The sequence below is a fragment of the Nomascus leucogenys genome, chromosome 21, assembly GCF_006542625.1.
Source record: "Nomascus leucogenys isolate Asia chromosome 21, Asia_NLE_v1, whole genome shotgun sequence".
Taxonomy (NCBI): Eukaryota; Metazoa; Chordata; class Mammalia; order Primates; family Hylobatidae; genus Nomascus; species Nomascus leucogenys.
In genome coordinates this window covers 19,127,781-19,148,377 of record NC_044401.1, presented here as the reverse complement: position 1 = coordinate 19,148,377, position 20,597 = coordinate 19,127,781, and positions in this window count along the sequence as shown.

Here is a 20,597-nt window from a genome sequence, read left to right as displayed (position 1 = left end):
TTAAAGATATTTCTTAAATGCTTGAAATGAGGCATTTCTTAAAGATATTTGTTAAATAAATGCTTGAAATTTAGAGGTTTCTCATAGAAGTGACATTCTAAATTGCAGTTGCATCCTCAGGCTGCTCTCTGAATTTTATTTTATCCATAGTACTGATGGAAGTATCACTTATAGCCTCAAATCCCAACCCTCTAAGATACTTAAATATGGAATCTTGAACCTGATTGCAGAGTTCTAGTCAAATTCAGAGGCCTCACAATTTTGATCATTTGGATCTTTACTTCCTTTAGGTCCTAAGCGAGGAAAGGAGACAGGATGTGGTTAGTGGGCAAAGCATCCCAAGGCTGGGAGGTCCAGTCCATGGCAATGTTTGAAGAGGAGCATGTGGGGTGTGTGTGTAAGGGGTGTCTCTAGAGGTGGATGGATAGAATGGTCATGTCTGCAAAGAGGTCACTCATGTTGGCGGCAGCATATCCTCAAAAATAAGGCTGATTATAATGAACATTGACTGTGACTCCAACACATTTGGATTTTGCACTGTAGCGATGATGGATTGCTACTGAAAGTATAATCCTCTTACAATATTTATGTATGATTTAAACATATGGTTGAAATAGAGTCAAAAAAGAAAAATTCATGATATTCATTCTAGTAATACTCTGTCCAAATCCCCTTCAATTTTTTTTTTTTTCTGCTTTTGTGCACTCTGCTCCAGTTTCTGTGAGCTGTCGCTTCTGACACCTGCACGTTGGGGACACCCGAGGTCCACATGGTCACAGGCACTGGGAGCCTGGAGTGCTTGGGAGTTCTCCCCAGCCTCACACCTCAATATGCAGCTGTTGGCTGATGACTGGTGCCAGAATATGAAAGCTCAGCCTTCTTTCCTTGAGTAGGAGAAACTGTGGAGTGTAATTTACATTTCAGAATTCCCCTGTGGAATCAGGCTGAAACTGCCCTGGGAGACTTTGAGTAAAGTGACACCTTGTTTGGCCCCTTCCCTGCTCTTGGCTGCTTCCCCTGCTCCTCTACCAGTGTCTGCTGGGAGCACTTCCTCAATCAATTATTTGCATATAAATCCTTGCTCTACTCCAGGGTCTGTTTTGGGGGAATCCAACCTAAGGTACTTTGTTTTTTATGACCTGTGAACCCTTAGGTTCAGGATTTTATGCCCTCTCCTACTCTTTTAATATCTATAAACATCTTCCTAGTCAAAATCGCACCACACACACAAACACCTACTTTTATCACGTTCAATATTTTTTCAACTATGTCATTAATTCATTAATGGCTACTGGGTTCTGAGTTTAATAATTTATTTTTATTTTTTTTAAAGAAACGGGGCCTCACTCTGTGTCCAGGCTGGAGTGTAGTGGCACAATTGTAGCTCTCCATAGCCTTGAACTCCTGGGTTGAAGCAACCTCTTACCTCAGCCTTCCAAGTACCTGAGACTGCAGGTGCACACCACAATGCCTGGCTAACACTTTTGAATTGTTGGATATCTATGTTGTGGCAGAACCAGTCACGGTGGCTTATACCTGTATTCCCAGTTACTTGGGAGACTGAGGCTGGAGGATCACTTGAGCCCAGGAGTTCAAGTCCAGCTGGGCGACATAGCAAGACATCGTCTCTTAAAAATAATTATGTTATATGTTGTTGCTTTAATTTTGTAAATAATCATATAATGAATAACTCAACCTTTCATTTTATTACTCTAGGATACATTCACAAAATATACATGAACTTTTTCCCTTATTCATTTATTTAAATGGACAAAATTGTATAAATTTATTGTGTACAATATACTTTGTGAAATGGCCAGATCAATCAACTAACATATGTATTACCTTGCATTCTTATTATTTTTTTGTGGTGAGAATACTTAAAATGTGCTCCGTTAGCAGTTTTCAAGAACAATACATTGTTATTAAATATAGTCGCTATGTTGTACAATGTATGTCTTGAACTTATTCCTCCTAGCTCACTGATACAAATTTTGTATCCTTTGATCAATGTTTCTCTAACACCTCATGCCGCCAACACTGCCCCAGCCCCTGGTAATCACCATTCTACTCTCTGTTTTTATGAGTTTGACCTTTTTAGATTACACATGCAAGTGAGATCATGTGGCACAGGCATACTTTGAAGACATTGCAATTTCTGTTCTAGACCACCACAATGAAGTGAGTCATATGAATTTTCTGGCTTCCTGTGCATATGAAAGTTATGTTTATACTATACTGTAGCTTATTCAGTGTACATATTATATTTAAAATCAATGTTCTTATCTTAAATAAAAATCCTTTATTATATTATTGCTAAAATTGCTAACAATCATTTGAGCCTTTAGTGAATTGTCATCTTTTTGCTGGTGGAGGTTCTTACCTCGATGTTGATGTCTGCTGACTGATCAGGATGGCGGTTGCTAAAGGTTGGGGTGGCTGTGGCAATTTCTTAAAGTAAGTCAGTAATGAATTTGCCACATCGATTGACTCCTCTTTTCCCTAAAGATTTCTCTATAGCATGAAATGCTGTTTGATAACATTTTATCCACAGCGGAACTTTCAAAATAGGAATCAATCATACCAAACTTTATCAACGACCTTATGTAATATCTAAATCTTTTGCTGTCATTTCAACAATGTTCATAGGATCTTCATCAGTAGTAGATACCATTTGAATAAACTACTTTCTTTGCTCATCCATAAGAAGCAACTCCTCACCCAGTCAAGTTTTATCATAAAATTGCAGTAATTCAATCACATCTTCAGGCTTCACTTCTAATTCTAGTTCTCTTACTATTTCTACCAACTCTGCGGTTACATCCTTCACTGAATTTTTGGACCCCCTCAAAGTCATCCAGGGGGGCTAGAATGAACTTATTCTAAACTCCCATTAATGTTATTTTGACCTCTTCCCATGAATCATAAGTGTTGTTAATGCCATCTAGAATAGTGAATCCTTCCCAGAGGGTTTTCAGTTGACTTTGCCCAGGTCCATTAACAGAATCATCTATAGCAGCTATAGCCTTGTGAAATGTATTTCTAAAATAATATTACTTGAAAGTTGAAATTACTCCTTGATCCATGGGCTGCAGAATGGTTAGCGGGCATAAAAACATTAGTCTTCTTGTATACTTTCATCAGGCTCTTGAGTGACTAAAAGAGCCTTGTCAATAAGCAATTATATTTTAAAATGAATCTTTTTTTTCTGAGCAGTAGGTCTCAACATTGGGCTTAAAATATTCAGTAAACCCTGCTGTAAACAGTTGTGCTGTCATCCACACTTTGTTGCCTCATTGATAGAGCACAGGCAGAGAGAATTAGCATAATTCTTAAAGGCCCTAGGATATTTTGGAGTAGTAAATGAATCTTGACTTCAAATTAAAGTCACCAGCTGCATTAGCTCCCAACAAGAGAATCAGATTATTATTCTTTGAAACTTTGAAGCCAGGCATTGACTTCTGTTTAGCTATTAACATCCTAGATGACATCTTCTTCCAATAGAAGGCTGTTTCATCTGCATTGAAAATGTGTTTAGTGTAGCCACCTTTAGCAATGATTTTAGCTAGGTCTTCTGGATAACATGCTGCAGTTTTTCCACCAGCACCTGCTACTTTACCTTGCATTTTTAAGTTAAGGAGACAACTTCTTTCCTTAAACCTCATGAACAAACCTCTGCTAGGTCCCAACTTTTCTTTTGTAGCTTCCTCACCTCTTTCTCAGCCTTCTTATAATTGAAGACAGTTAAGGCCTTACCCTGGATTAGGCTTTAGCTTAAGAGAATGTGGTGGCTGGTTTGATCTTGTATCCAGACCTCTAAAACTTTCTCCATATCAGCAATAACACTCTTTTGCTTTCTTATCATTTGTGTGTTCACCAGAGTAGCATTATACATTTCCTTCAAGAACTTTTTATTTGCATTCACAACTTGGCTAACTGTTTGGCATAAGAGGCCTAGCTTTTGGCCGATCTCAGCTTTTGACATGCCTTCCTGACTAAGCTTAATCATTTCTATTAATAGCTTTCGATTTAAGTGAGAGACGTGAGACTCTTCCTTTCACTTGAATAGCTTAGAGGTCATTGTAGGGTTAATAATTGGCCTAATTTCCCTACTATTGTATCTTAGGGTATAGAAGAAGCAAAGAAACAGAGAATCAGCTGTTTGGTGGACCAGTCAGAGCACACACATTTAATGAGTTCACCATTTTATACAGGTGCAGTTTGCGGCACCCCAAAACAATAACAATTGTAAAATCAAAGATCACTGATCACAGATCACCATAAAAGATATAATAATAATAAAAACATTTGAAATATTGAGAGAATTACCAAAATGTGACACAGAGACACAAAGTGAGCACATGCTGTTGGAAAAATGGTGCCAATAGACTTGCTCCACACTGGGTTGCCACAAACCTTCAATTTATAAAAAATCCACTATCTGCAAAGTAGAAAAAAGCAAAGTATAATAAATTAAGGTATACCTGTATTTGTCTTTCTGTGCCTGGCTTATTTCACTTAATATAATGTCCTCTGATTTCATTCATGTTGTCACAAATGACAGGATTTTCTTCTGTTTTAAGGTTGACTAGTAGTCCATTATTTGTACCTCATTTTCTTTATCCATTCATCCCTTGTTGGACACCTAGGTTGACTTCATGTCTTGGCTATTGTGAATAATGCTGCAATAAACATGGAAGTATAGCTGTCTCTTTGACATACTGATTTTTATTTCCTTTACATATATACCGAGAAGTGGGATTGCTGGATCACATGATAATTCTCTGTTTAACTTTTCGAGGACCCTTCATACTGTTTTCCGTAGTGGCTGTACTAATTTACATTACCACTACAGCGTGCAAGTGTTCCCTTTCCTCCACATCCTCATCAACACTTACCTTTTGTCTTTTTGATGATAGCCATTCTAACAGGTATGAGGTGATATCTTATTGCAGTTTTAATTTGCATTTGTCTGATGATTAGTGATGCTGAGCATTTTTTTCACATGCCTATTGGCCATTTATGTGTCTTGTTTTGAGAAATATCTATTCAGATTATTTGCTCATTTATTAAATGGTTTGTTTTCTTACTATTGAGTTTGTCTGAGTTTCTAATATATTTTGCATACTAACTCCCTATCAGATATATGGTTTGCAAGTAGTTTTTCCCATGACATAAATATTTTTGTACTTGAATTTAGCAAAAGTTAGACCAATATAAAAAGGCATTATTGTTAAATGGGTACACAAATTTTACCACCACCATCTTGAGGAATATATAATGAGAAGATTTTGTGTTAATTTAAAATGTTTGTTTCTTAAGAATTACATGGTAATAATAATAGTGGCAATAATCATGATAATAACAACCATTTATTAAGTAATTGTAATTACTTTGCATTAGGTATTATATTAGGTACTTCATCAAGATTTTTTTTTTAAAGCTGGTATGAATATATTAATACCAAACAAACTAGACTTTTAGGCAACAAGCGTCCCTAGAGATAAAGAATAACACTTCATAATAACAACAGTTTCAATTTGCCAGGAAGATTTAACAATTCTAAATTTGCATTTATTAATTATACATCCTGATACTATATAAGCACAAATGGAGAGAATTGCATGAAAAATGGTTAAAGCCAAAACATAGTAAAAAAGTTCTAATGCTCTTTTAAATAAAATAAGCTGGCAAAAAAATAAAAAAGTTATGGAAAATTTGAACTATAAAATTAACCAAGTGACCTGATGAACATATATAGAATACTGTATTCAAAAACTGTAAAATATACTTAATTTTAAAGACACAAATGATAAACATAAAATATAGAAATAAAGCTAGAAATCAATATGAATATAACCTTACATTTTAAATCTTACAAGATTATTTCATTTGATCTTCCAAACAATCATGTGAGGTTAAAATGTTCATTAGGAGGGAACTAACGTTGGGGGCTGTAAACACTTTGCAAGGATCTTATGGCTGGTAAGGTGATTAAGCTGGGATCTGAGGATCTTATGTCTGGTAAGGTGATTAAGCTGGGATCTGAGGATCTTATGTCTGATAAGGTGATTAAGCTGGGATCTGAGGATCTTATGTCTGGTAAGGTGATTAAGCTGGGATCTGAGGATCTTATGGCTGGTAAGGTGATTAAGCTAGGATCTGAGGATCTTATGGCTGGTAAGGTGATTAAGCTAGGATCTGAGGCGAAGTCTGACTCCAGACTGTGTTCTTCAGTTTGTTATCTGTTTCATTGTTTAATTTGTATTTTTGTTATTGCTAGCTACATTAAGGATTTTTCATTTATTTATTTCCTCTTGTAGAATTGACTGTGTCTTGCTAGTTTATTTATTGGAATATTGATGATTTTTCTCATCAGTTTGTATGATCTTATGTACTATAGATGGATACCCTCTGTGAATAATATTTGTTGAAAATATTGGTCTATTTCTCTTTTAGATTGTTTTTATTATAAATATCGAATTCTTATATTACTATTTTTTCCTACATAACTTTTTCTAATTAACTGAAGCCTCATTATTATTCTTCAAAAGAGCTGATACGCTTTTCTATGTAATCTAAATTGAATAAAATTATCGCTTGGTATCCGTGGGGGATTGGCTCCAGAACCCCATCTCCCTGCATATAGCAGAATCCCTGCATAACCAAGTCCCAGAAGTCTCGCAGTTGACCCGAGAAATCTGCTTATAGGAAAAGCTGGCCTTCCATATCCATGAGTTTCCCATTCTGTGAAAACCATATTTTTGATCTGCCTTTAGCTGCGGATGTGGAACCCGTGGATATGTAGGGCTGACTTTATTTATTTATTTATTTATTTATTTATTGAGACAGAGTCTTGCTCTGTCGCCCAGGCTGGAGTGCAGTGGCGCGATCTTGGCTCATTGCAACCTCCACCTCCCAGGTTTAAGCAATTCTCTGCCTCAGCCTCCTGAGTAGCTGGGATTACAGACATGTGCCACCACACCTGGCTAATTTTTGTATTTTTAGTAGAGATGGGGTTTCACCATCTTGGCCAGGTTGGTCTTGAACCCCTGACTTCGTGATCCACCTGCCTCGGCGTCCCAAAGTGCTGGGATTATAGGCGTGAACCACTGGGCCTGGCCAAGGCTGACTATATTTATTTTGAAAGTTCTGTGGATTTTCTTCTTTCTCTGCTACACTTGATATGGCAAGATCAAGCCCTCCTCTTCCTCCTCCTCAGCCTACTCAATATGAAGATCATGATGATGAAGATCTTCATGAGGATCCACTTCCACCTAATACCTAGTAAATATATTTTCTCTTCCTCATGATTTTCTTCATATTTGTTTTAAAAGAGATGGGGGTTCCCACTATGTTGCCCAGGCTGGTCTTGATCCTGGGCTCAAGTGATCCTCCGATCTTGGCCTCCTAAAGTTCTGGGATTACAGTTGTGAGCTACCACATCCTGCATCTGGTTTTCTTTTTCTTTTTTAAAAATTAAAAATAAGAATCATGATTTTCTTAATAACATTTTTTATCTAGCTTACTTTATTGTAAGAGTACAGTATTTAAAACACGTTACATACAAAATATGTGTTAATCAACTGTTTATAGTATTAATAAGGCTTCTGGTCAACAGTAGGTTATTAGTAGTTAAGTTTTCAGGGAGTCAAAAGTTATATGTGAATTTCAACTGTGGGGGTGGGGTTGGGAGTGGGGTAGGATTGGTGCCCCAACCCCTGCATTGTTCAAAGGTCAACCCTGTGTTGTATATACACACTATATATATCTATATATAATATATAGATATATAAAATATATAGATATATTCAATATATTCACTATACATACACACACAACTTTTGCTATACTGGCTGTTTTGGAGGTAAAAAGAGAAAACTGACATAGTAGTATTCTAGCAAATGAATGCAGAAGTTGGAAGGGGTTGTGTGAGAGGGAAGAAATGAACATGTATGGAGTGTATGCTATGCATTTGGCATTTTACATATAAAGCATGGAGTCTGTTTAGGAACCTTTCCTATTAACCCCCTCTTGTTATGGGAAGGGCCTGAAGTTAGGTGGTTGCAATTGAAGAAGGAAAAAACGGAAGCAGTAATACAAGCTCAAGTAACCTCTACATCTTTCCTTTTCTCTTTATGCCACACGTTAAGTGTTAAACCCTATACCAGATGAAAAATTTTGAAGAATCCCTAGTAATTTTGGATTTTACATAAAAACCATTATTTTCTGGCAAAAAAGTGCTACATGAATAAATAAGTCAGGTAAAAGCAGATTTATACTTTTGGAATAAATTGTGGACTTTTAGAATTAATTTTAGATGAATATACTACTTATGAGATTATGGTCTACTGAACCAGACGAGCCATACTGACATTTATCTATGGTGATCTTAAGCATTTTTATGAATTTATGTTTTGGGGAAGACATCGTTGGAGTAAATTATGCACCTCTGCTCTTTAGCTGTCATCTATAGCTGATTGCTTCTCTTCTGGTTTGTATGACCTGTTCCAAAGGCAGTTCATGTTGGAGATGAAAGAACAGAGTAAAACCTACAATTGGCCTCACTTTAAACTAGTCAAACTAGTTAACCCAGTTACCTTTACAGTTTGGGTGACAATGTTTTATGATATTTGAAGGATCTAAGGAAACAACAAATATAATAAAGGGTGACATTTTAATCGAAACCTATTGTTTACACACACTTTCACAATACATTATTTAATTTTTATAGAGAATAAGAGAATTACTTTGAAAGTAGAATCTGACTTCGGTTGTGTTATGCAGTGCTGGAATTAGTAGAAAAGAAGGCTTAGAGTTGTCCAGTTACAAACTTCAGATACAAAGGGTTTCTGACATAGTAGAAATTCTCCATCCCAACTTAGGAAAGGAAAAAGCAAACACATGGACAAACAAATAGAGAGGGACAAAAACTGAAAAGTGAGGAAGAAATTCCTTATGCTGAAGACTGGGTGTCAGGAGGACGTTTCAGCATTTCTTCCCCCATTTGAATCTACTCTTTGGAATGATTCCTAAATATTTAAGCCTGATAGCTAGAAACTGAAAAATCGACATTCCCAAGTCATGCGTAGATTTTTAAGTAGTGACTTTTCTCCTTTCAAGGTTAATGATGATGATGATGAAGTTAATGTTTACTGAGACTTACCATGGATCGCATACTGTGCTGACAGATTTACAGGAAATATGCCATAATCTTTCCAATAACCTGATTAAACAAACCCTACTATCTCCATTTTCAAACAAGGGAAAACGAAGCATAGAGAGGTTAATCGACAGCTAGTGAGTAGGTGAGCTGACTGGATATCAGATTAACTGACTCCAAAGTCTGCATATTTAATGATTATACTTTACTACAGGGCAGACATTAAGGATATTGTAGCAGAGTTGTCTGAACAAAAATGTCGCTATTTTGCAATACATTCTAATCAGGTGAGCTGCTCGGTCAAATTTCCAACAAATCACTATTCATGTTAGTGGCCTTTGTGAAGCAGCCTGCAACACCTCGTGTCATGCAAGCCATTGGGCTGAGTTCACTTCTCCACTAGACCACTGAGAAAACTCATGGTGCCTCCATGAAGCAGTCAACATGGCCCGAAGTGAGAAGGAGGCTGAGCCCACTCAGCAGCAGCCCTGTCATCTCAATGTTTGGTTTTGTTACTATTACTGGTCATGTCTACTTTATGGATGAAAAACCTGAGGTTCACAGAGATTTTATCAAATGTTTTTATTAAATTGTTATTTTTGTCAGAGACCAGATGACAATATTTTGGATTTGAAGAAATTTTTGTTAAACAAAAACAGCATGAAAGATAAAGGTCTCAAGACCTCCCTTGACCTTCCAGCTACTCTGGAAACTCAATAAACACTAGAACATTAATCAATCTAGATAATTTCTTTAAGGATAAGAAGGTTTCTATATTTGGCTCTATTCTAAAAACACTGGGTTCTAATAGAGAAGAGATATTCCTCTGGAGAGTTTTTTTTTTCTCTTCTCAGAATGGTGGCTTCCTTGTTTCTTGCCTTTTGAGAAAATGTGTGTTATGTCAGCAGCTATGAGCACAGATCTGGGTGCTGATCAAGACTTTGACGTGAGGCCTGAGAAAACGCAGAACTGAGGTAAGTAGTTCCAGGAAACACTATACAGCCTGTCAGGATGTTCTGCGGTATTTCAAATGTTTTAGAAAAAGGTGAACTTGAGGTGAATATGAAAAAGGTAAAGGCTCATTTTCGTCTGAGAAACAGAAAATTCTGGAAAGCAAAAACTGAATTTTTATTTTCAGTGTTATATAAGCATAGCTTTTTGCTTTCATTAAAAAGAGGAAACATTAGTGAACTTGAGTTTGGGGCACACGTCGAATAAAAGCTAAGTCTGTTATCATGACCCTCAAAGTTCTTCATCATTTGGCTTCACTGATTGCATTGACTACCACTCTCCCTCTCCCTCACAGTTCTCTTGTCAAACAGGCCTTCATTAATTTCCTTGTACACTTGCTTTAACCTAAGGAACTTTTGCATTTGCTGTTCCCTCTGCCTGAAGTGCCCTTCCTGCCCTTCCCATGGTGGATTTATTCTCACCCTTCAGGTCTCAGCTTAAATGTTGTCTCCTTGGAACACCATTGCTAGACCAGCCTAATCAGCCCCTGCGCCTCCCCTGCCCCTCCGTCTTGTGTGCTCATCTATGGCTCTCCTCTCCTTGGGACACATGGGAAGAGTGTACTTTCTTGACACCCTTACAGGTGGGTAGGACTCTGAGACAACTGTTGACCAACAGGACATAGAAGTGATGTGATGGTGCAGTCTCATTACCCTTGGTGTTGTCCAGGCATGAGAGCAACATGGAGCAGAGCCCCTGGCAATGTGTGGTATATAAATGCATGAGTAAGAAAACAAAACACAGAAAACACAACTTTGTTAAGACACTGATATTTTTGGGGTTGTTTGTTATTAAAACATAACTGCTCCCATCCTATCTAAAACATTACCATATTTATTTTCTTCAGAGCACTTTCTCCTTTTTGAAATGATCTCATTTATTTATTATTAATCTATCCCCCACCCCTACATTGTCAGGTACATTTGTAGATACACAATACACTAAAGGATTAACTTTTCATGGGGTCTGTGGATCCTCATCAATCTCAAACAATCTTTAAAAAAGCCTTTCAGAATAGCCCTTAGGCCATCTGCTAACTGCTTAGTCCTGAATCTGGTAAATAAGGAGATGTCCATTGATGGCCCTTGTTGAAATAGGCGAGGGCCCATTACCTCAGTGCTCTTCCTGCCTCATCCATTTATCCTGACAGAGGAAAGCTGCCTAACTAATTCTGGAAAGTTTATAAACTGAGCAGGACCAGAAAGAATGAATATTGTTTCCAGTTCCTAATTAGGGTCTCCTCCAAATATGTACTCTAGGAAGGAAGAAGGCATGTGTTTCCAGAGTCTACACAGATTATGTTCTCTACCATATGTTCTCCCCCTGCCTTGACTTACTCAGTCAGATAGACCGAATCAACTGACTCCTTCCAAATGGCACATACAAGGAAAGTTTGTGTTTTCTACCATGCTAAGAATTGAACTAACCAAGGCCTTTGTGATTTTCCTTTTTACTTGAAGTCCTTAGAGGCTTTGTTCCATGCCAGTCTCTCCTGGCTGCTATAGCCCCAGTGCTCTGGCTTCAAGGCTCAAGACTGGGTGGACTTCCTGGGCTCACTGGCTTCTGGCTCTGCTTTCCCACTGCCACTTCCCAAGCACCCCACTAGGCTCAGCTACCTGTATGGTTGGAGGTGATCTCTGAGCAAGTATGGGTATTGGTCTTGCACTGCCTTCCAAAGATGGAAGAACCTCACATATGGGCGACACTACTCTACTCCTCTTTGCTCCCTAAAATCACCTTTGTCTCCTGCTAGGAACTGGGATAAACCATATTATATATTACTTTCAAGTTTTCCTTTGCTTATGCTGTTCCTTCTTACCTTTCATTGATTGGTTAATTCCTAATTATTTTCTAAGACTTGGCTCAGGCATTATATTCTAAGCATGTGTCCTATTGGGTTAAAAATCCCTCCTCTGAGGCCCAAACAGCACCCCAGAAGTACTTATGTTTAATTACCTATCATAAAGTACTAAATGATCTGTTTACTTCTCTCTCTTACTGGACAGTGAGTTCTCCAGTGGCAGGGATTTTATCTTATTTATGTTTTTACTTTCCATGCTTGAGGCATATGAGAAAGTCTATGAATGTCTGATGAGAGATTCCTATTCAATTCAACATTTCAACCTATTGATTCATTAAAAATTTACTGAGGGCCTGCTGTACACCTGACGGCCTGCATAATCATTAGGACCAACCTTAATTCAATTCAAATCTGTTCTAGGTCTTGGCTGAATCCGCATTTTTTAGCAAGCACTTCAGGTAATAGGCAAGAGAAACACGATGACCTGAACCATTGCAGCTCACCAGCCTTGCCTTGGATATGTTAACTCTGTAAAAACACCTTTAAGGAATGTCTCCATCTAGAAATTAAAGGGGTTGCATGGCATCAGACATTTCCAAATTGTGTTCCCTGAAGTGTTGCAGGGGTTGGTGAGAGGAATGAGGATGAGAGATTATTGAGTTGACCTTTGTCTGTTTCCCCCTTCCCCTGCTCCCGCTTCTACCAGAGCATCTCCTCTTTTATCTGTTTTATATATTGAAGGTTCTAGATAATATTTCATTTGAAAAGGGATTTGTTGCTTTTAAATAAGTTTTTAAAATTTTGATAAAAATTATGTATTTTCCAAAGGCCTTTCTGCTTCTAGTGTTCTAAGAATTTAAGGGCTTTTTGTGTTCAAAGTACTGTGTGGGGCACAGGGCACAATAGGGCATGTGAAGATGAAGAAGACATTGCCTTTGACCTCCCTGGAACTGACAATTTAGCAGAAGAAACAGACTTGTGTTAATGATATCAGGAAATTTGAATAAAGGTAGTGGAAAAAGGGAGGGGAAGAGAGTACTAGGTGTGAGCTGCCTATGGGAATCACCTCTAAATGCAAGCCTGGTTTTATGGTCCCTATCCAACCCCATCCTAACAGCCTGATTGGTGACTGGAACCTTCCCCAGGTCTTGACACAAGGCCCTTTCTGCTTCCCAATTGACTTTGACACCCCAGTTCTTAGCTTCTTGCTTTGATTTTTATTCCTCCATGGGACGTTTAGTCAGATATATTCCATGTTCTTAGCATGTTCTTTATTAAAAATGTAGATGCCACATGTCTTGGCAACTTTAATTAGAAGTTGGGTACTATAAAGACATAGAATTTGCTCCAATGTCAAGAGCTTCAGAGATGAGAAATAATGACAGCTAAAGAATACCAGATTTATAGATTTTGGTGTCCCTGGACACCCTGCTACCCTAGATGGCTTGGTTACTCTGTCTCATCCAGCAGAAATGATTCTCCATGGTTTCAGTGTAGGCTCTGCCATTAATCATCTTTGGTCTTTGGGTTGACATTTCACTTCTCTTGGCTTCAGCTTCTTCTATGTACAAATAGGTTATATGTTATTCTATTATATGTTTTCTTTTTGTCATGCATTTATTTAATCTACATTTCCAATTTTTAAAATATGCAACATAGTCATACACTTTAAAAATCACGTTGTTAACATATTTGCCATAAGTAACATAGTTACTTGTCTTGTTCTGTTTAAGCTGCTATAACAAATTACCTCAGACTGGGTAATTTATCAACAACAGAAATTTGTTTTCATAGATCTAGAGACTGAGGAGTCCAAGATTAAGGGACCAGTAGATGCAGTGTCTGATGAGGGCCTATTCCTCATACATGGTGCCTCACATGGCAGAAGGGACAAACAAGCTCTCCTGGGCCTCTTTTATAAGGGCACTAATCCCATTCATGAGGGAAGAACCCTCATAACCTAATCACCTGCCAGATACCATACCTGCCAACAACACTGCACTGGAGATTATGTTTTTAACATATTAATTCTGGGGACACACAAACATTCAGACCATAACTTTACCTTTTGTGTGTATTTGTGCAGTGACAACATTTGAGATGTAATCTCTTAGCAGATTTCAAGTATATAATACAGTATTATTAACTATTGTCAACATTCTACATTGATCTCCAGAACTTATTATTTATCCTGCATAACTGAAACTTTGTACCCTTTGACCATCTTCCCATTCCCTCCTCACCACCCCAGCCCCTGACAGTCACCATTCTACTCTCTGCTTCTATGAGTTTGACTTTTTTGAATTTCCCATATGAGTGAAATCATGCAGTATTTGTCTTTCTTTGTCGGGCTTATTTCACTTAGCATAATGTCCTCCAGGTTCACCCATGTTGTCCCAAATGACAGGATGTCCTTCTTTTTAAGGCAGAATAATATTCCATTGTATATATATTTACCACATTTTCTTTATTCATTCTTCCATTGATGAACACTTAGGCTGATTTCATATCTTGACTATTGTGAATAACGCTGCAGTGAACATGGGAGTGCAAATATCTCTTCAACATGCTGATTTAATGTCCTCCAGATACATACTTAAAAATGGGATCGATGAATAATATGGTAGCTTATTTTTAACATTTTGAGGAACCTGTATACTGTTTCCCACAATGGCTGTTCCAACGTATGTTCCTACTAACAGCATACAAGTGTTTTCTTTTCTCCACATCCTTGCCATCACTTGTTATCTTTTGTCTTTTTGATAACAGTCATTCTAACAGGTATGAGGTGATATCTCATTGTGGTTTCGATTTGCATTTACCTGATGATTAGTTATATTGAGCATTTTTCATACACCCATTGGCTACTTGTATACGTCTTCTTTTGAGAAATGTCTATTCAAGTCCTTTGCTCATTTTTTAATTGGATTATTTGTTTTCTTGCTATTGAGTTGTCTTGGTTTTGTTTTACTACTATAACAAAACACCTGAGACTGGGTAACTTATAAAGAAGTTTATTTGTTCACAGCTCTGGAGGATAGGAAGTCCAAGATCAAGGTGTGAGTGGATTCAGTATCTGGTGAAGCCTAGACTTCTGCTTCCAAGATGGTGTCTTGTTGCTGTCCTCACATGGTGGAAGGGAAAGAAAGGGACTATAGCACTCTCTTCCATCTCTTTTTGCAAGAGCACCAATCCCATTCATGAAGATGGAGTGCTTATGACTTAACTACTTCCCAAAAGGTTCTGCCTCTGAATACCATCACATTGGGTATCAGCGTCCAGCATATGAATTTTAAAGACATATATACATTGGAACTACAGCAAAAGTTGAGTTCTTTATATATTTTGAATATTAACGCTTCATCAGATGTATGGTTTGCAAATATTTTCTCCCATTGCATAGGTTATCTCTTCACTCTATTGATTCCTTTGCTGTGTGGAAGCTTTTTAGTTTAGGCCAATCTTACTTGTCTATTTTTGCTTTTGTTGCCTGAACTTTTAGAGTTACATCAAAACAAACAAACAAACAAACAAACAAACACCAACCCCTGTCCCCGCCAACACACGCTAAAATTGCCCAGACCTATAAAAAAAAAATGTTTTCTGTGTTTTCTTCTAGAAATTTTTAAATTTCAGGCTAATGTTTAAGTTATTAATCCAGTTTGAGTAGATTTTTGTATATAGTGTGAGGTGAGGGTTTATTTTTATTATTCTACATGTATGGATATCCAGTTTGCCCAACTCTATTTATTGAAGAGACTATCCTTTCACCGTTGTGTGTTCCTGACAACTTTATTAGAAATCAATTGACCATAAATGCTTGAATTTCTTTCTGGGCTCTCGGTCTGTTCTATTGGTCTGTATTTTTATGTCTGTTTTTGTGCTAGCACCATACTAGCTTTCTAGTGTGTTTTGAAATCAGGTAGTGTGTTGACTTCAGCTTTGTTCTTGCTCAAGATTTCTATGATTATTTTGAGTCTTTTGTGGTTCCATATAAATTTAGCAATTTTTTAAAAAAAAATCTTCTCTTTTGACTTATTCTTTGACCCATTGGTTGTTCAGGAGTGTGTGGTTTAATTTCCATGTATTTGTGAATTTTTCCATTTTCCTTCAGCTTTTGATGTCTAATTTTTCTACCATTATGGTTAGAAAAGATACTTGATATGTTTTCAGTGTTCTTGATTTGTTATGACTTATTTTATGGCTTAACCTATAATCTATCCTGGACAACGTTTTATGCACACTTGAAAAGATGTGTTTTTTTTCTTTTCAGCTGTAGATGAACCACTACACATGCACCACTACACCCAGCTAATTTTTTTTTGTTTTTATATTTTTAGTAGAGACAGAGTTTCACCATGTTGGCCAGGCTGGTCTCAAACTACTGACCTCAAGTGATCTGCCTGCCTTGGCCTTCCAAAGTGCTAGTCGTGCATATATCTCTTGTGTCCATACGGCCTACAGTGTTGTTGAAGTTCACTATTTCCATATTGAGTTTTTGTCTGGGTGATACATCCATTGTTGAAAGTAGGGTATTGAAATCTCCTGCTGTTAGTGTAGTACTATCTATTTTTCCCTTTGTTTTTCCTAGCATTTACTTTATATATTTAGGTGCTCTGATGTTGGGTACATATATATTTATAATTGTTATAGCTGTTTGATGAATTGACTTCCTAATCTTTATTATAATAATCCTCTTTGTCTGTTTTTACAGTTTCTGACTTAAATGTGTTTTGTCTAATGTAAGTATAGCTGCTCTGTTCTCTTTTGGTTACCGTTTGCATGGAATATATTTTTCTGTTCTTTTACTTTCAGTATATAGGTCTTTAAAGCTAAAGTGAGTCACTTGTAGGCAGCATATAGTTGGATTTTGTTTTTTTTTTTAAATACATTCAGCCACTTTGAGTTTTTGATTGGAGACCTAAATCCATTTCCATTTAAAGTAATTACTGATATGGAAGGACTTACTATTGCCGTTTTAAAAATTGTTTACTGACTTTTTCTTTTTTTGAGATGGAGTCTCACTCTGTCACCCAGACTGGAGTATGGTGGCGTGATTTCAGCTCACTGCAGTCTCCATCTCCCAGGTTCAAGTGATTCTTTGCCTCAGCCTCCTGAGTAGCTAGGATTACAGGCATGTACCACTACACCCAGCCAATTTTTTATTTTTGTATTTTTAGTAGAGACAGGGTTTCACCACGTTGGCCAGGCTGGTCTCAAACTCCTGACCTCAGGTGATCTGCCTGCCTTGGCTTTCCAAAGTGCTAGGATTACAGGTGTGTGCCACCATGTCCAGCCTGTTTACAGACTTTTATGCTTCCCTTCTTCGTTGCTTGGTATCATTTTTTGTGATTTGATAATTTTTTTGTGGTGGCATTCTGTGATTTCTCTGTCTTTATCTTTTATGTATCTATGATAGGTTTTTTCTTTGTGGTTACCAGAAGGCTTACATAAGACATTTAATAGTTAGAACCATCTATTTTAAGCTGATAACAACTTAAATTCAACCACATAAAAGCTCTACATTTTTACTTCTCTTTTCTTGATATTTTATGTTATTGATGTCACAATTTACATCATTTTATGTGTGTACCCATTAACAAGTTATTGTAACTATTTGTATTTTTAGTACTTTGGTCTTTTCTATACTAGAGTTAAAAGTTATTTATGCACCACCATTATAGTATCAATGCATTCTAAATTTGACTATATTCTTACTTTATAGTGAGCTCTATACTTTCTTATGTTTTCATGTTATTCATTAGCATTCTTTCATTTCAACTTGAATAACTCCCTTTAGCATTTCTTGTAAGACAGACTAGCGATGATGAACTCCCACAGCTTTTGTTTGTTTGGGAAAGTGCTTATCTCCTCTTCATTACTGAAGGACAGATTTTCCAGGTCTAGTATTCTTGGTTGGCAGTTTTTTCTTTTTCTTTAAGCACTTTGAATATGTTATCTTGCTCTGTCCTGGCCTGCAAGGCTTCTGCTCAGAAATGTTTTGTAGTTTTTTGGAGTAGTTCCTTTATATGTAATAAGTCATTTTTCTCTTGCTACTTTTAAAATTCTTTCTTTGTCTTTGAATTTTTGAGAATTTGATTACAATGTGTTTTGGTGAAGATCTCTTTATGTTTAATATATTTGAAACTTTTAGGGCTTCATGGATATAGATATTCATTTTCTTCCCCAGATTTTGAAAGTTTTCTATAGTTATTTCTTTAAATAGGCTTTCTGCCCCCTCTTTTTTTTCTTTTTTTTTTTGAACTTCATATGCATATATGGTTTCATTGATGGTGTCCCATAAGTTTCATAGGCATTTTTCACTCTTATTTATTTATTTTCTTATTTTTCCTCACTCTGGGTATTTCAAATGATGTGTCTTCATGCTACTTGATTCTTTTTCCTCCTGAATAGGGCGGCTATTGAAGCTCTTTAAGGAGTTTTTCAGTTCAGTTATTGTGTTTTTCAGTTCCAGAATTCCTGTTTTGTTCTTTTATATAGTTTTAGCCACTTTGTTGAACGTCTCACTTAGTTCATGTATTGTTTTTCTGATTTAGTTTACTCATCTCTTTATGTTCTCTTGTAGCTCACTGATCTACTTTAAGACAATTATTTTTAATTATATTTCAGGCAGTTTGTAGATCTTCATTTTTCTAGGGTTGATTACTGGTGCTTTATCTTGTTTTTTTTTTTTATGGTGTCATTGTTCCCTGATTATTCACAATTCTTGTCACCTACATTAGTGTCTGCACATTTGAAGAAGTCAGCACCATTTCAAGTCTTTACAAATTGGTTTTGGCAGAGAAAACACTTCACTAGTCAGCCTGTTCAGAGATTCTGGGCAGGAAAGCTGATGGGACCCATGAACTAGCTTGCTACTGGAGTCCTTGGGTAGGGTAGCCTAGTGCTTGGGTCATTGAGTAGGCAGGTCTGGTACCTGTGTCCACAGAGTGTGGCCTTGTGCCTGGGTCCATAGGGGTGGGCCTGGAACCTTAGTCCACTTGGGCATGCCTGGAGCTTGTGTCTACATGGCTGGGCCTGGATTCTGTGTCCTTGGGGGCCAGCATGAAGCCTGGATCTATGGGGGCTGACCTGGCACTGGGGCAGGCTTTGAGCCTAATCCTGTGGGTGGTTGGTCTGGCACTGGCATGGTCCAAGAATGTGGATACACAGGGGTAAACCTGGAGATTGAGGCCACAGGGCCTGGCTTGATGCTGGAGTAGGCCTGGAGCCTGGGTATGTAGGGGTTAGCTTGGAAGCTGAATCTATGGGGGCTGGCCTGGCACTTGATTAGGCCTAGTGTGTGGGTCTGCAAGGGTTAGCCTGGAGCCTTTGGCCAGGTGGGTTGTTATGATGCTAGGGTGGGCCTGGAATCTGGTACAAGGGCTGACATGGAACCTAGGCTTGCAGTAGTCAGTCTGAGGTTGAGGTGAGCCTAGAGCCTGGGTTCATAGGGATGGGCCTGGTGCTGTGGTAGGCCTAGAGCCTGGGTCTGTTGGGGCTGGCCTGGTGCTTGGGTCCATGGGGGCAGATATGGAATCAGGGTTCACTAGAGCAGGTCTGGTTCATGACAAATTTGGATATTCACCTCACTCTCCTTCCCCCAAGCAGAGGGTATCTTTCTCAGCACCACATTGCATGGACTTGGGAGAAGGGTGACTCAGGTTATGAAACTGTACTCTTCAATGTATATTTTGTTATTTCTGTGCTCCACCCAGTGCTATAATCTGTCTCCTGAATTCCTTAGTTCTTGTGAAGCTATTTTAATTCAAGTTGTTGTTCAAATTAACGTTATGTGAGGGGATAAATGCTGGAGATTACTATTTTGTCATCTTGCTGATGTCCAAGGCTCCAAATTTGCCTTCTTGTGCCTAAAGTATTAACTTTAATTTGCTAAGTAGTTACAAAACAATCCTATGTTAAAATAATTTTCTAAATTAAGATACTCAAAAGTGTAACCTGAAAGTATTGTAGATGATAAGATAAGCCTACATATTTAAGAAGAAAGTGAGTGCTCCACATTTAGTAGTAAAACTCAAGGAAACAAGATGGCCGAATAGGAACAGCTCCGGTCTCCAGCTCCCAGCCCCAGCGACACAGAAGACGGGTGATTTCTGCATTTCTGCTTGAGGTACTGGTTTCATCTCACTAGGGAGTGCCTAACGGTGGGTGCAGGACAGTCGGTGAAGCGCACTGTGCGCGAGCTGAAGCAGGGCGAGGCATTGACTCACTCAGGAAGCGCAAGGGGTCAGGGAGTTCCCTTTCCTAGTCAAAGAAACGGGAAGCAGACGGCACCTGGAATATCGGGTCAGTCCCACCCTAACTGCGCTTTTCCAACGGGCCTGGAAAACGGCACACTAGGAGATTGTGTCCCGCACCTGGCTCGGAGGGTCCTATGCCCACGGAGTCTCGCTAATTGCTAGCACAGCAGTCTGAGATCAAGCTGCGAGGCGGCAGCGAGGCTGGGGGAGGGGCGCCCGCCATTGCCCAGGCTTGCTTAGGTAAACAAAGCAGCCAGGAAGCTCGAACTGGGTGGAGCCCACCACAGCTCAAGGAGGCCTGCCTGCCTCTGTAGGCTCCACCTCTGGGGGCAGGGCACAGACAAACAAAAACTCTGCAAGA